Source organism: Macrotis lagotis, unplaced genomic scaffold, assembly GCF_037893015.1.
Source record: "Macrotis lagotis isolate mMagLag1 unplaced genomic scaffold, bilby.v1.9.chrom.fasta BILBYCTG106, whole genome shotgun sequence".
Lineage (NCBI taxonomy): Eukaryota > Metazoa > Chordata > Mammalia > Peramelemorphia > Peramelidae > Macrotis > Macrotis lagotis.
In genome coordinates this window covers 210,637-225,973 of record NW_027422013.1, presented here as the reverse complement: position 1 = coordinate 225,973, position 15,337 = coordinate 210,637, and the positions used below count along the sequence as shown (strand labels likewise).

At 41.3% G+C, this 15,337-nt stretch overlaps 1 pseudogene; it reads right to left on the bottom strand.

The window, feature by feature from the left end:
• LOC141504108 (uncharacterized) overlaps window positions 1-15,337 on the bottom strand; it is a 34,108-nt pseudogene that overhangs the window by 7,855 nt on the left and 10,916 nt on the right.

Below are 15,337 nucleotides of genomic sequence, written 5' to 3'. Positions count from 1 at the left end.
GTTTCTTGAGAGCAAAGAACCTCCTTATGTCTCTGGTGCTTAGCAAAGAGTCTGGCACATCATAAGCACTTAATAAATGCTTGTTGGAAGGGCTTGAGAAAAAAAGCTCATATTAGATGCCTCAGTCCTCTCTAGGTAATTGAAGGGGGAGTTCCATGCCCCCAAATGGCCAACAAAGATTGCTAATGGGATCACTGAAGTATCACTACCAGGGAACTGAAAGTCCTGGGGATTCAATAGCCTTATTTAATAAATGAGGAAACTGAGGTCCAGAGGTCCAGGTACTTGTCCAAGATCTTACTGCTAAAAAGTAGCTGTCTCCTCACTCACCTGGCCAGGAGGTCCTCAGGTCTTCTTGCTCCGAGTAGGGGAATAAATCTTCTCTGGAAACTGGAAATCCTAAGCATGAGGAATAAATTAGGAATGAGGATGAAATTAACTTGCAATCTAATCTTAATTGGGAAGGGGAAATGCAAGCAAGAACCACAAGAAGGTCCCAAGGAAGACTCAAAGAAAGTGTCCAGTGGTTATTGCTAGGAGCTTTGGGGATTATGAGAAGTGAGGAGAGGGACAACAGAAAGTGTGGCATCAATTTAGAATAAGAAAATTCCAATTTTGTCTATCACCCTCATAGAGGAACAGCTACAATTCATAGTTTTTATTATAATTATAATTTAGAGGAAGCTGATAGTGCAGAGGAGGGAGCACTGGAACTGGAGTCAGAAAGAATTGAGATCAAATCTGGCCTCAGAAACATACTAGTTGTGAGCCCATTGACAAATCACTTCATCTCTGTTTGCCTCCAAGTTCTAAACTATCCAATGGGGTAATAGCAGGACCAAAATCAAAAAGCTGTGAAGACCATATGAGATGACATATGAGAAACAATCCAGGAACTATGTAAACAAAATTACAAAAAAATTGTAAACAAATAAAATCAAATTTAAATATCTGGAACAATATTAACTGTTCATAGATAGGCACGGCTAATATAATAAGAAAGCCAATAGCCACTGGACCAAGCTAATAGTAGATGAATATAGGATCAATGTTTAGAGACTTTGCAGACAAAATTCACGTCCAGATTGTGGTGACACTTGCACTGCCTGAGATTCATCCCAACTCGAAGATTCAGGACCATTGGTTTGGTCCTTGACCTGAAGCTGCGTAGATTAAGAAGGAAAGTGCTTCAGGTATCACAAAGCAAACTCCTAGATGTCTATCCCCCACACAATGACCTCTGTTAAAAACACCAAGCAACAGGGGAATCTTGTCTCTTAGACATAGGATGCCAACATTTTTGGCCTTTCTAAGAGGTGATAAAGGCCCTAAACGCTATACCCTAGGAAGGTAATGAAGACACTCCTTTTGGTGGCATATTCTACCTCCAAGGGAAATGGTCTTTACCTAGGAAAAGTAAGTTCTGAGCATTCTCCAGCATGACATCCTTGTACAGCTTTTTCTGAGCATCATCCAACAGACCCCACTCCCCTGGGGTAAAGTCTACAGCCACATCTTTGAATGTCACCACCACCTAAAATGATAAAATTCATAAAACTTACAGGTTGAACACACTTCAGAATTGATCCAGTCCAATGTTCATCAATTTACAGAAGGAAACTGAATCAGAGAGAAGGATTTACCCAAAGGTCCCAACCTTTATGAGATTCAGAACCATAGTATTGAAAAGTCCAGTGGAATACTGAAAAGTACATCTCACATTTTTAATTGTAATAAAGTTGAGAAATGTCTTAATGTGTGGGGCGGCTAGGTGGCATAATGGATAAAGCACTGGCCTTGGAGTCAGGAGTACCTGGTTTCAAATCTGGAATCAGACACTTAATAATTACCTAGCCATGTGGCCTTGGGCAAGCCACTTAACCCCATTTGCCTTGCAAAAGCCTAAAAAACAAAAAAAACCCAAACAAACAAACAAAAAGAAATGTCTTAATGTGGATTTCTACTCACTATTGAATTAGAAATCTGATGGATCCTAGCTGTATGGCCTTGGGCAAGCCACTTAACCCCATATGCCTATGCCTAAAAAAAAAATCTGATGGATCAGAGAAGTATGAGTATCTTGGAGGAAAAAGAAAGTAACATGAATTTGCTCCCTCATCAGAATAGGCATAAGTATTTCTTATTTGACCTACTCCTCCCACCACCATCCTAATCTTAATCTACAAACCCTTCTAAAACTCCCTCCCCAGCCTATCCTTCAGTTCTATAGAGCAGTTTGGAACTATGCTCAAAGGGCTATAAAATCTTGCCTACCCTTTGACAGAGCAATGCCACTACCAGAGATGTATTCCAGAAGAGGAAGGAAAAGGACCTTCACACACAAGGATATTTCTAACAGCTCTTTTGTTGTGGCAGGGAGCTGGATATTGAAGGAATTTCCATCAGTTGGGGAATGGCTGAACAAATTGTGATTTGTGATTACGATGGGATACTCTTCTTCTATATGAAATGATGAGCAGGATGCTCTTGGGAAAAACCAGGAAAAACTTACATAAGCAGGTGCAATGGGAAATGGATTCTCTACAAAGTAACAGGAATAGGATGGTCACTTGTAGGGGACTTTCCTTTTCTCAGCAGTGCTGTGACCCAAGACAACTCTGAAGGACTTATGATAAAGAATACTATGCACCCCAAAGACAAAATTCACGGTGTCTCATTACAGATTGAAGTATACTTGTTTTTAACTTTATGTTTCTCGAGGTTTCTTTTGACAGGGGTGCAGGGTATGTTTACTTTCACAACATGACTATTATGATAATATTTTGCATCACTACACAATTTTAAACTATATCAAATAATTTGCCTTCTCAATTAGGGGGAATGGCATGGGAAGAAGGGAGAGAATTCAGAACTCAAAGTTTAAAGATGAAAATTAAAACTTATTTTCACACGTATCTGGGAAAAATAATAAGAAAAAAAGTAAAAATAAGAATTGGGAAAAAACTCCAACTATGAGCTGTGATTGTAGCCCAAGGTAAACCTTAAAAAATATACTATTATTCAAAAATGAACTTAATATCCAATCTGAGAATAGTTTGATGTCATGATGAATTAAATGTGTCAAAATCTCATAGACTCAATGCCAAATTTTACAAAAATGATTAATAGAAAAAGGAAGCACGTTTAAAAATTAATTCTAGACAGTATAATATACCTGAGAACATACTACACCAAAAAATCCAGGAACCGTGTGAACAAAATTACAAAAAAAAATTTATACAAATGAAATTAAATTTAAATATCTGAAACAATATTAATTGTCCATGGATAGGCAGGGCCAATATAATAAAAATGACATTTTTACCTGAACTAATTCAAAGTTATCCCAATTTTATCACCAAAAAATGATTTTATTCAATTAGGAAAAAATAATAACAAAATTCATTTGGAAAAAAGTTAAGAATATCAAATAATTTTAAAAATTAAAAGAAAGGTGATTTAGCAATACCAGATCTTAAAATCTATTATTAAAAGAAGATTACCAAAACTATCTGGCACAAAAAAATAGAAAAGTAGATCAATGGAAAGAGTAGATACCATTTATGGCATCAAATAACTCTAATAACCTTGCAGTTGAAAAGAATATAAACTTGAGATTGTGAGTTGCAGTAAGACAGAAACTAGACAAATATTAATATCATAACATTTACCAAGATAAAGTCAAAATAGATATGCAACACAAGAAATTTAAATGATCATTTTATTGTGTACATAAAAGAGGAAACTTTACATAATGGATTTATATGTGCAATATTTAAGAAAAATATTACATGGAGATATGAAGAACATGGATCATTATTTATCAGACTTTTGGATAGGAGAGTAATTTATGAATAGATAAGAGATAAGAGTTAAGTATAAAATGGATAATTTCAATTATATTATATTAAAATATAAACAAGCTCAAAGAAAAGCAAAAAATTGAGGGAAATATTTAAAGATTGCTCTCAGAGAAAGTTCTCATAACTAAATATATAGAGAACTTTGTTAAATTGATAAGAATACAGGTCATTTACCCATTTCAAAAATAATCAAAGGATATAACCAGGCAGTTTCATAAAGAAAAAAATGCTTTAAAATTATTAATAATTAGCACAGACAAAACCACTGTAACCAAGATCAAAAGAAATGTAATAAATTGGTAAACAATTTTTACAACTAGTATTTCTGACAAAGGACTCATTTCTAAAATATACAGAAAACTGAGTCAAATTTCCAAAAAAACAAGCCATTACCCAATTGACAAATACTCAAAAGATATACAAAGGTAATTTACAGATTAGGAAATCAAAGTAATCCATAGTCATATGAAAAATTGCTCAAAATCACTACTTAATAGAGAAATGCAAATTAAAGCAGCTCTTAGGCACACCTCTCAGACTGGCCAATATGACCAGAAAGAACAATGATCAATATTGGAAGGGATGCGGGGAAATCTGGGACACTAATACATTGTTGGTGGAGCTGTGAACTCATCCAACCTTTCTGGAGAGCAATTTGGAATTATGCCTAAAGGGCAACAAAAATGTGCATACCCTTTGATACAGCCATACCACTACTGGGTCTATACCCTGAAGAGATTATGAAAAAAGGGTAAAAACACCACTTGTACAAAAATAGTTATAGTAGCTCTGTTTGTGGTGAGAAAGAATTGGAAATTAAGTGAATGTCCTTCGATTGGGGAATGGCTGAACAAACTGTGGTATATGTATGTCATGGAACACTATTATTCTATTAGAAACCAGGATGGATGGGAATTCAGTGAAACCTGGAGGGATTTGCATGAATTGATGCTGAGTGAGATGAGCAGAATCAGAAGAACATTGTACACCCTAATAGCAACATGGGGGTGAAGATCAACCTTGATGGACTTGCTCATTCTATCAGTGCAACCATCAGGGACAATGTGGGGCTGTCTGCAATGGAGAATACCATCTGTATCCAGAGAAAGAATTGTGGAGTTTGAACAAAGACCAAAGACTATTACCTTCAATTTTGGGGAAAAAAAACCTGTTATCTTATTATGTAGCTTTGCTATCATTTATATATATTTTTTAAAGATTTTATTTGAGTTTTACAATCCCCCCCCAATCTTACTTCCCTCCCCCCCCACCCCACCCCCCACAGAAGGCAATTTGCCAGTCCTTACATTGTTTCCATGGTATACATTGATCCAAATTGAGTGTGATGAGAGAGAAATCATATCCTTAAGGAAGAAACATAAAGTATAAGAGAGAGCAAAATCAGACAATAAGATAGCAGGTTTTTTCCCTAAATTAAAGGTAATAGTTTTTGGTCTTTGTTCAAACTCCCCAGTTCTTTCTCAGGATGCAGATGGGATTCTCCATCAAAGATGCCCCCAAATTGTCTCTATTTGTTGTACTGATGGAAGGAGCAAGGCCATCCAGGTGGATCATCAGCCCCCAGTTGTTGTTAGTGTACAATGTTCTTCTGGTTCTGCTCATCTCACTCAGCATCAGTGCATGCAGATCCTTCCAGGCTTCCCTGAATTCCCATCCCTCCTGGTTTCTAAAAGGAAATAGTGTTCCATGACATGCATAGACCACAGTTTGTTCAGCTGTTCCCCAACTGAAGGACATTGACTTGATTTCCAGTTCTTTGCCACCACAAACAGGGCTGCTAGGAATATTTTTGTACAAGTATCACTTGCATTTTATTTTTCTTCCCTAAATTTATGATGAGTGATGAGAGTGATGAGAGCATCACTTTCAACTTAGATCAATGTACACTATGGAAACAATGTAAAGAATAACAGACTGCATTCTTTGTGAAGGTGGGAGGAGGGAAGCAAGAATAAGGGGAAAATTGTAATACTTAAAATAAAATCTTAAAAGAATCATTAACCATTAGATAAATACAAATTAAAACAACCTTGAGATATCTTTATACCTTTCAGATTGCCTAAACTGATCAAAGGAAAAAACAACAAATATTGGAGGGGATATGGAAAAATTGGCATGCTAATTCATTATTGGAAGAATTGGGAACGGATCCAATCATTTTGGAGAACAATTTGGAATTATGCCAAAAGTTATGAAACTGGCTATTTCCTTTGAACCAGTAATACTTCTATAAAGTCTATTTCCAAAGATGATTAGGGCCAGGTGGTGCAGTGTATAGAGCACCAGGGGTGCTAGAGTCAGGAGAGCCTGAGTTCAAATCAGGCCTCAGACACTTAATGACTGCCTAGCTTAGGGAAGGCAAAGAACCTATGTGTTCTCTAATGTTCATACCATCTCTCTTCGTGCTGTAAAGAACTGTATATTTTGGGAATGCCCATCAAGTAGAGAATGGCTGATGAAGTTGGGGGATAAGATTGCAATGGAATGCCAGTGTGCTATAAGAAATGATGAGCACAATGATTTTAGAAAAAGATTGAAAGACTTGCATGAAATAATGAAGAGTGAAATGTGTAGAACCAGGAGAACATTGTATGCAGTAAGCAATATGGTTTGAAGAAGGATAAATTATGGATAAAGTCCTGAACTGGGGTTTTTATACTTTTTTGATTCTCAGAAGACAGGATCTAAAAAGTCACCCGACTTGTCCAAAAGAGAAGAGGCCCCCACTTCAGAATAAGACTGGAGCTAAAGGGATGCTACCTGCATCCAGAGAAAGGACTGATAAATAGAACAAGAATGCACTCTATCCATAATTTGAAGTTAATAAGTCAATATGACTTTCTCCTCAAAATCCAGTTATCTCTATTGTTTTAATTAAATAAAAACATGGATTTGGAGGTTTATCCAACTAGATAACTATGGCCATTTACTAGTATGAGATGAATGTGGGGTCCATAGAAGCATCACTCTACTGCTTAGCAGATGGCTTTGAGGATTGCTACTTTGGCATACAGTTTGACCTCTACCTGGTGGATGCTGATAATTCTGACACGAAGACCAAGTCATCTGTTCTTTGGAAGGTCTCTGGCAGAGAGTGGGCAACATGTAAAAAGCCCAGACCATCTTTCTAGTCTCCTTACACCTGCTCTTCTAACTCTCTGAACCAGGGCCCCAGGCTGTTTCAATGATCCTTTGTGAAGACCTGCCATCTCCTGACTCAATGACTTTCCAATGACTTGCTTCTCCAGGTAGGAATGTTCTTCTCCTCCCCTAGGCTTCCTTCAAGGCATCAGCAAAAATCTTTCTAAGCAAAGGATTTCTCAGGTCCCTTAAAACTATGAGAGCCTTCCCTTTGAGAGGGTCTTCCCTCCAAACTGGAGGGAGTATTGATCTTTAATAACTCATCCCATTACCTCAAAGTTCACTGGGTGTGCCAATATCCTGAAGAGGAGCTTCATGTTTGTGGAGGTTCTGGCATAACTAACAGAGACCTCCCTTTAGCTCCCCCAGTCTTATTCTGAAGTGGGGATCTCTTCCTTCTCTTTTGGACAAGTCGGGTGACTTTTTAGATCCTGTCTTCTGCGAATCAAAAGGTATTAAAAACCCCAGTTCAAAACTCCTTTGGGTGTAGACCCCCTATGCCCCTGATATTGATCTGTGGATGGACTGCACTTACCTGTGGTGCAGGGCTATGTCTCACAGAGGCCATTCTCTCTGGCTCTGGTCTCTCTGCCTGGGCCAGGCCTGGGTCCTCTGCAGACTGAGCTGAGAGAGAAGGATCCCAGAAGGGATGAGATCTCTCTTTTTCTTCCTGGGCAAGAGGCAGACCTATAAGGATATACAGAGATTAGGGACCTCAGACCCTGGCTCTCTGCTCAGGGGAGAGACTCCAAGGAAGGGAGAAAGACTAAAGGCAGGGTGAGGTTTGGAAAGCAGTTGGTCCCACCCTCTTATTCTTTCCCTTTCATCCCTCTCCCCTTCACTAAGTCCCTAGAGATAGCCGGGAGGCATTAGAGGTTGAGGCCTCCCAGATGGGATCAGGTCAGAGCCTTAGTGGCTCCTGATCAAAACTCTCCTTTCTACTCCTCCTCGGCCCTCCTTGCATCCTTTCTCCCTAACCTATGGTAAATATGAAATTTCTAAAATATTTAAATTCTGATCCAAACCTGGTTTCTTAGTCTTTAATTAAGACTGATAAGGAGGCCTGTGTCTCCCCAGATATAAATCTGAAGCCTGACTATGGTTTCTGTAAATTAGCCTGGGCCCCACTGGGTGCATCTGCAAGTCCGACTTTCCCAGTTGAATCAACAATGAGACAAAGACCATCCTGAGAGGGCAGGAGCCTGGCCCCATTATTCAGAAGATCTAAATAAATTCCTGACATTTTTTTCAATGTTTTATAAGTCTAACTTATCTGAGGACAACCTAGACTATCCAGGCAGAAGGAGAGATCCTAGTCCGGTGGCTGAAAGGATCCTTATCAGTTCTGAAGCAGGACAGCCCTAGGGGATGGGGAAGAAGAGCAACCAGTCACCAATGGCACCTCTTTTACACTAATGTTGAACCAAAAGTTGCCAACTCTCTGTGTTTTCTATCAATACTCTTGTCCCATTATGCTCTCGGTAGATGATGTCTGCTGCCTATCAGTTTTATGGGGTATCTTAAAAAAAACTGCATGTATCATACACACACAGAGTCTGGGATTCTGGGAAGGTTCTGAAGGAAGAGGATGGGGCAGCAGGAGCAGAGGGTGGGTCTGGGAAGCCAAGGGAGGGAAATCAAGGACACTGGAGGCCCAGAAGGACTCTAGAAGGACACTGAGCCTGGGAAAAAAGTATGACTGTGCCCTATAGTCTAACCAGGAGCTAAGGAAGGCTCCTGGGACCCCTTGGTAGAACTGAGGTGAGGAACCCCTAGAGGGAGGCTTGTGGATCCTGCCAGCGAGGCAGGTCTGAAGGTACAGCAATGGAATCACTAACAAAGAGCTGGGAGCAGGAAGACAAGACACCTGGGTCCCTATGGGCAAGGTCTAAAGTTTGGGAAAGGGGAACCTACAGGTACGTCTGAGGAAGGAGAGGTAAAAAGGGGTCATGGAAATTTGGGAAGTGATTGGAGTCTGGAATAATTAGGAGGGGGGGGGGCTTGCCCAGAAGCCAGGCTGGGGGAGGGGGGAGGATTGATGCAGGCTGACCAGCGCGTGATCCGATGAGGAAGATAAGACCAAAGCAAGAACAGCCAGAAGCCTGAAGATGGGGAGAGCCCCAGCACAGACCTACCTGGCACCTGCACCCCCAGAACTGGCTTCCAGAGGACAGAGATCTCAGCTCCAGGGAAGAGACCTGAGCTTCAGAGAAGGTCAATTAAAATAATCTTAGTTGCAAATCTCTCCCCTTTCAAGCAGCCCAGGCAGGGAGGGGCCCGCCCCTCCCTCAGCCTCTCAGGACTCAGCCTGGGCAGCTTCATCCTATCACCCCCAGGGTCTGGACCTCAGGACCCTGCCTGCCCCCTCCTCTAGGCCTGCCCATCCCCAAGACCACCTTCCTTCCACCTCTGCCCTAGACCCCTCAAACTTCAAACTCCACCCCAGGCTCCTGGGAGTGCCCCCTCCCAGCACCTGGCTAGTCCCCTGTGAGAACTCCTTCCCTCCCCGCCCAACTCCCTTCCTTCCTTCTTCCAGCTCTGGGATCCACCCCTCTAATCTCTTGACAGAAAGATTGCCAGAAATCTGTCAAAGTTTTCTATTTCTCTATTATTCTATTTCTGACCAAAATTGGGGGAAAGCAAATGGGATGTTGTTCAATATCCAGGCCTGGTAGGGAAGGAGTGATCGGGGAGGACCTGAAGACACTCAGCACATGGTCACTGGAGAAGCAGGTGACCCAAGGCAAAGGCAGCCAAAAGGTGTGCAGGGGGCTGGGTGTCACCCTCCTGGGACCTGCAACCCCAGAGTGCCTTGTAGAAGGCAGAGAAATCCCAGTTCCAGGGAAGGCAGAAATAAATGTTCTCAGTCCCAAAAGTTCCAGCTTCCAGGTAGCCTACCCAGGAAGGGGCTTCCTACTCCCCAGAAGAATCCCCTCCCCTGACCCAGGCCTGTGGCCTCCAGTAGGGACTCTTTCTTCCAATCTCACCTGGGGCCAGGACCTCAGGACCCTGCCTGCCTCTCCTCCCTAAGCCCTGCCCTCCATCATGTGCAGTATATCCCCCACTGGAAGGCACCCCTCTTCTGCCCTAGACCTTCCTAGGCTCCACACTCCATCTCAAGGCTTCTAATTCACCAGGGCCACCACCCACCCACCTGGTCATCTCCCAGATCCCTGCCTCCCCATGCTTTCCATTCTTCCTCTAAGTGAAAAGTCTTCCAGGATCAAATTTGGAAGCAGCCCGACACAAAGAAAGGGGTCCTATATGCTTTGAGGTGCTTCTAGCAAAAGATCTTGAGGGGGACAGCTAGGTGGCACAGTGGATAGAGCACTGACCCTGGAGTTCAAATCCGACCTCAGTCACTTAATAATTGCCTAGCTGTGTGACCTTGAGCAAGTCACTTAACCCATTGCCTTCAATTTTTTTTAGAAAGAGCTTTAGGAAAACTGGGATTCTGCAACTATCAATTCAGATTTGAGTTTCTCCTAATCTCATTTGTAATGTGGATTCAACGAAGGTCAGCTGTGTTCTCCCATGAGGATGATTGGGATGTTTGATCCTCTCTGAATAGATCAACTTTTTAATGCAGAATACTCTTAAAATTTGGGGGTTTAGGAACTATAAGAATTAAGTGTACCTGGATCAGAATTGTGTTCTACTGTTTGTTGAATGTGATCAGTCCAGTGTCAAATGCATAGAATGAAGTGATTTTTCAATGGAAGGTAATTCAGAAATTCATTCAGCTGGATCGATGTCATTTCATTGGAAATTTTTATCTTGAGGTACTTAAAAATTCAATTTGACCCTTTCAAGACAGTCCTGGTCTTCTTGCTGTTCCATTGTGGAAGAATTAAAAATATCCAACAACTCTGTGTGTGTGTGTGTGTGTGTGTGTGTGTGTGTGTGTGTGTGTGTGATGCTTATTTCTTTCAGAATTTTGTATGTGAATTGAGTTTGCTTAATGAAAAGCAATATCTGTCGTCCTTTTTTTGGTGTATCACTCGTGTAATTGCGTTTCACCTTGGTTACCTCATATTTGTCCCATTCCTAATCATTTTACATTTTTTGACCCCATTTGGTTAATTTTCTTGTAATATTCATTTCCTTTAGATGAGACCTGTACATGAACCTGGGACCCAGGGCCCCTTGGATGAATTTGGTCCTAAATTGTTTGAGTGGGGAATGGAGTAAAGGAAAAATTGGCCCCCCAAAAATTCGGTTTATAATTTGTCTGTTCCCTCTACATTGACCCCATACCTTACAAAGACAAGGATCCCTCTCCCCCCTCATCCCACGGTCCAAGCTATGAAATCAGGTCAATGAACTTTCAGTAAAGAACCTTGCTACCCTAGCAAGGACTCCTAAATCCCTCTCACTATTAACAAAACAATGGATCCCTGCCTTACTTAGCCTGAAAGGATTAAGTTTTTCACCTATATCCCTCAAGTACTCCTAATCACCCTCTTTTACTTCTACATCTACCCCAAATTTCTTCATCTCTGCTCTCTGAGAAACTGCCCCCATCAACATACAGTAAATTACCTCATTTTCCCCTGCCTTTAAAAGCTCACTCAGGGGCGGCTAGGTGGCACAGTAGATAGAGCACTGGCCCTGGAGTCAGGAGTAATCTGAGTTCAAATTCAACCTCAGACACTTAATAATTACCTAGCTGTGGGGGGTGGAGCAAAGATGGCAACAAGAGAGGATGTCTTAGGCACTCTCTCATAAAATTTATAAACTAAGGACTCTAACTAAATTTTCAAGAGACAGAACCCACTGAGGGACCCAGTGAGGCAGTTCTCCTACTCAAGGTAACCTGGAAAAGAGCAGAAAGGCTCTGCTTCCTGGGGTTGGAGAGGCAGTCCGCCAGAGGGATGGCCCGCCAGAGCTAAAGAACTTCAGCCTCCTGGAGGCAGCCCTAGGGCACTGGGAGCCTCAGCTCACAGCAGCGGGGGAGTTTCATGACCTACACCCCGGGGAGCACTGGGCACAACGTGGGGGAACAGCAGGGGAACCTCTGCCAGAGCGAGCGTGTGCAGCCCAGCCCCCATGGCACACAGCAAGCAATGCGGACTGCTGAGGCCAAAGCAGTCCAGATCAGGAAACAGAAGCAGGCAGAGAAACAGAAGTAGTCAGAGCTGGTAAGCAGAAGCCCCCAGGGCATGAGCCCATTGCACCTAGGATGGGGAGTGAAGAGAGACTGCCAAGCTCTGTCTTCTGCCCCTGGAACAGGACTCTGGGGCTCTGAACACATTCAGATCCTGATCACAGTCTAGGCCCCCCCATAGAACAGCAGGGCCCCCCCCACCTCAGCCCCGTGGCAAAGGGGGGCACATATGGTCACTCACAGACCAGGAGGGAGGACAGAGCCTCACACACTGAGACCCTTGTGGGAGTGTCCCAAAAGCTCAGGAAGCACCCCAAAACCAGGCCCAGGCTGGGAAAATGAGCAAGCAGAGAAACAAGAGGAAGACCACTGAGAAATATTTTGCATATGAGCCCAAGAAGGATCAAAACACTCAGTCTGAAGATGAGGAAGCACAAGCTCCTGCATCTAAAGACTCCAAGAAAAACAGAAATTGGGCTCAGGCTATGACAGAACTCAAAAAAGACTTTGAAAATCAAATGAGGGAGTTAGAAGAAAAACTGGGAAAAGAAATGAGAGATGCAGGAAAAACATGAAAATGAAGTTCTTCCTCTTCTACCTTCTCTTCTTATTCTTCTGTCTTTCCTCTTCTTTCTGCTGCTTCTTTTTTCATCTTTCTTTTTCTTCCTCTTCTTTATTTCTTTCTTCTCTTCATATTCTTCTTGGTTCCTTCTTTCTCTTCTCTTCATTTTTCATCTTCATTGTCTTCTTTTTACCTCTTCTTCATCTTTCTCTTCCTTTCCTTTTGTCCTCTTCTTCCTTCCTCTTTCATCTTCTTCAATGTATCCTTCCTGTTCTTTCATCTTCTCCTTCCTTCTTCCTCTTCTCTCTTCATCTTGCTTCTTCCTCTTCATTGCTTTTTTCTTCTTTGCCTTTCTTCTTTTCTTCGCTTTCTTTCTCCTGATTTTTCTTCCTCCTCCTCTTGCTCTTCTCTCTCCTTCCTCTTCATCTTTCTTCTTTCCTCTTATTGTGTCTTCTTTTATCTTCTTTTCTCTTCTTCCTCTTCCTCCATTTTTTCGCTTCTTCCTCACCTTCTTGTACCTCTTTCTCCTCTTCTTTTCATTGTCTTCCTCTTCTCTCTTCATCTTCTCCTTTTCTTCTTCCTCTTCTTCTTCCTTTTATCTACTTCAATGTCTTCTTTCTCTTCTCTCTATCTTCTTTTTTCTTTCTTCCTCTATCTTAATCTTCTTCTTTGTCTCCTTTTTTCTTTATTCCTTCCTTCTTCTTCTTCTTCTTTCTTCCTCTTCTCTGTCTTCTTCCTCTTCTTTCTTGGCTCCTTTCCTCTTCCTCTCTTTTTCCTGTTCTTCCTCCTCCTCATCTTCTTCATCTTCTGTCTTTTGTATTCATTCGTCTTTCCTCTTCTTTCTTCTCTAGCCTGTCCTCTTACTCTTCTTCTCTCTTCTCCCTCCTCTTTCTCCTTTTACCTCTTCTTCTTTCTCTTCCACCCTCCTTTTCTTATTCTTCATCCTTCTGTCTTCTTTCTCTTCTTTCTGCATCTTCATTTTCTTCATCTTCTGTTTGTCTTCCTCTTCTTATTCTTCTTTCTTTCCTCTTCCTCATCACTTCCTCTTCCTCCTTTCATCTTCTTCTTCTTCTTCTTGTGCCTCTTCCTCTTCCCTTCCTTCTCCTTCCTTCCTCTTCTCAATCTTCTTTCTTCTTCCTGCTCTTCATATTTTCCTTTCTCTTCTTCCTCCTCTCCCCTCTTCTTTTCTTTTGCCTTTTTTCATCATCTTCTGCCTCTTCTGCCTTCTCTTCTCCTGCCTTCTTTTTCTTCTTCCTCTTCATCTCTTTTTCCTCCTCTTCCCCCTCTTCATATTCATTTTCTTCTTCCTCTATTTTCTTCCTCCTTTTATCATCTTTTCATCTTCTTGTTTTTTCTTTCTTCCTCTTGTCGTCTCCAATGTCTTCTTCCTCTTCTTTGCCTTCTCCTCTTTTCTTCATTTTCTTTCTTTGTATTCTTCTTCCTCTGTCTTGTCTTCTTTGCCTTCTCTCTTATTTTCTTTGTTCTTCCTCTTCTACCTTCATCTTCGACTTCCTTCTTCTCTGTTCTTCCTCTTTTTCCTCCTTTTTTCCCTTTGTTCTGTCTCTTCATCTTTCTTCTTTTTTTATCTTCTTTTACTTCATCTTCCTCTTCTTTCTCTTTCATCTTTTTCAATGTCTTCCTCCTCTTCCTCTTCTTCTTTGTTGACTTTACTTTCTTCCTTTCTTACTCCTCTCTTCTTCTTTTTCCTTCCTCCTCTTCTTCCTACTCCTAATTCTTTTTCCTCTTCTTGTCTCCTTCAATCTTCTCTCTTCCACTTCCTCTTCTTTCTCCTCTTCTTCACCTTCTTGTACCTCTTCCTCCTCGTCTTTTCATTCTTTGTCTTCTTCATATTCTTCTTTCTTTCTTCTTCCTCTTCTCTCCTTTGCCTTCTCCTTTCTTCTTCCTCTTTCTTCTTCTATCTTCTCATCTTCTACTTTGTCTTTCTTCTTTCCTTGCCAGCTTCTTCTTTCTCCCTCTTCTTCTCTTTCTTGTCTTCTTTCTTCTTCCTCTCTTACTATTCTTCCTCATCTTCTTCATTTTGTATTCTTTCTTTTTTCTTCTTCTGCTACTCTCCTTCTGTATTCTTTGTCTTCCTCTTCCTGTTCTTCTCCCTTTTATGTTCCTCTTCATCATCTTTGTCTTCTCTCCTCTTACTGTTCTTCTCTCTTCTCCTTCCTCTTTTTCCTCTTTCTCTTCTGCCTTCTTTCTTCTCTTGTTCATTCTGCTGTCTTCTTTCCTCTTCTATTTTCATCTTTTCTTCATCTTTTGGCTTCTTCCCCTTCATCTTCTTCTTCCTCTTCTTCTTTGCTTCTTCTTCCTCTTCTTTCTTTTCTTCATCTTCCTCCTTTCATCTTATTTCTTCTCCCTCTTCCTCCTCTTTCATCTTTTTCTTCATCTTCCTCTTGTCTTCTTCAATGACTTCTTCCTCTTCTCTCTTCTCTGTCTTCTTTCTTCTTTCTCCTCTTCATCTTTGCTTTCCTCTCTCTTTTTCTTCCTCTTCTCCCTTCTTTGTCTTCTTTCACCTTCTCTCTTCTTTCATCTGCTTCTTCCTCTTCCTCTTCTCTTTTTCTTCCTCTTCCCTTCATCTTCTTTCATCTTTTTGTTTTCCTTTCATTTTCTTCAGTGTCTCCTTCCTCTTCTTTG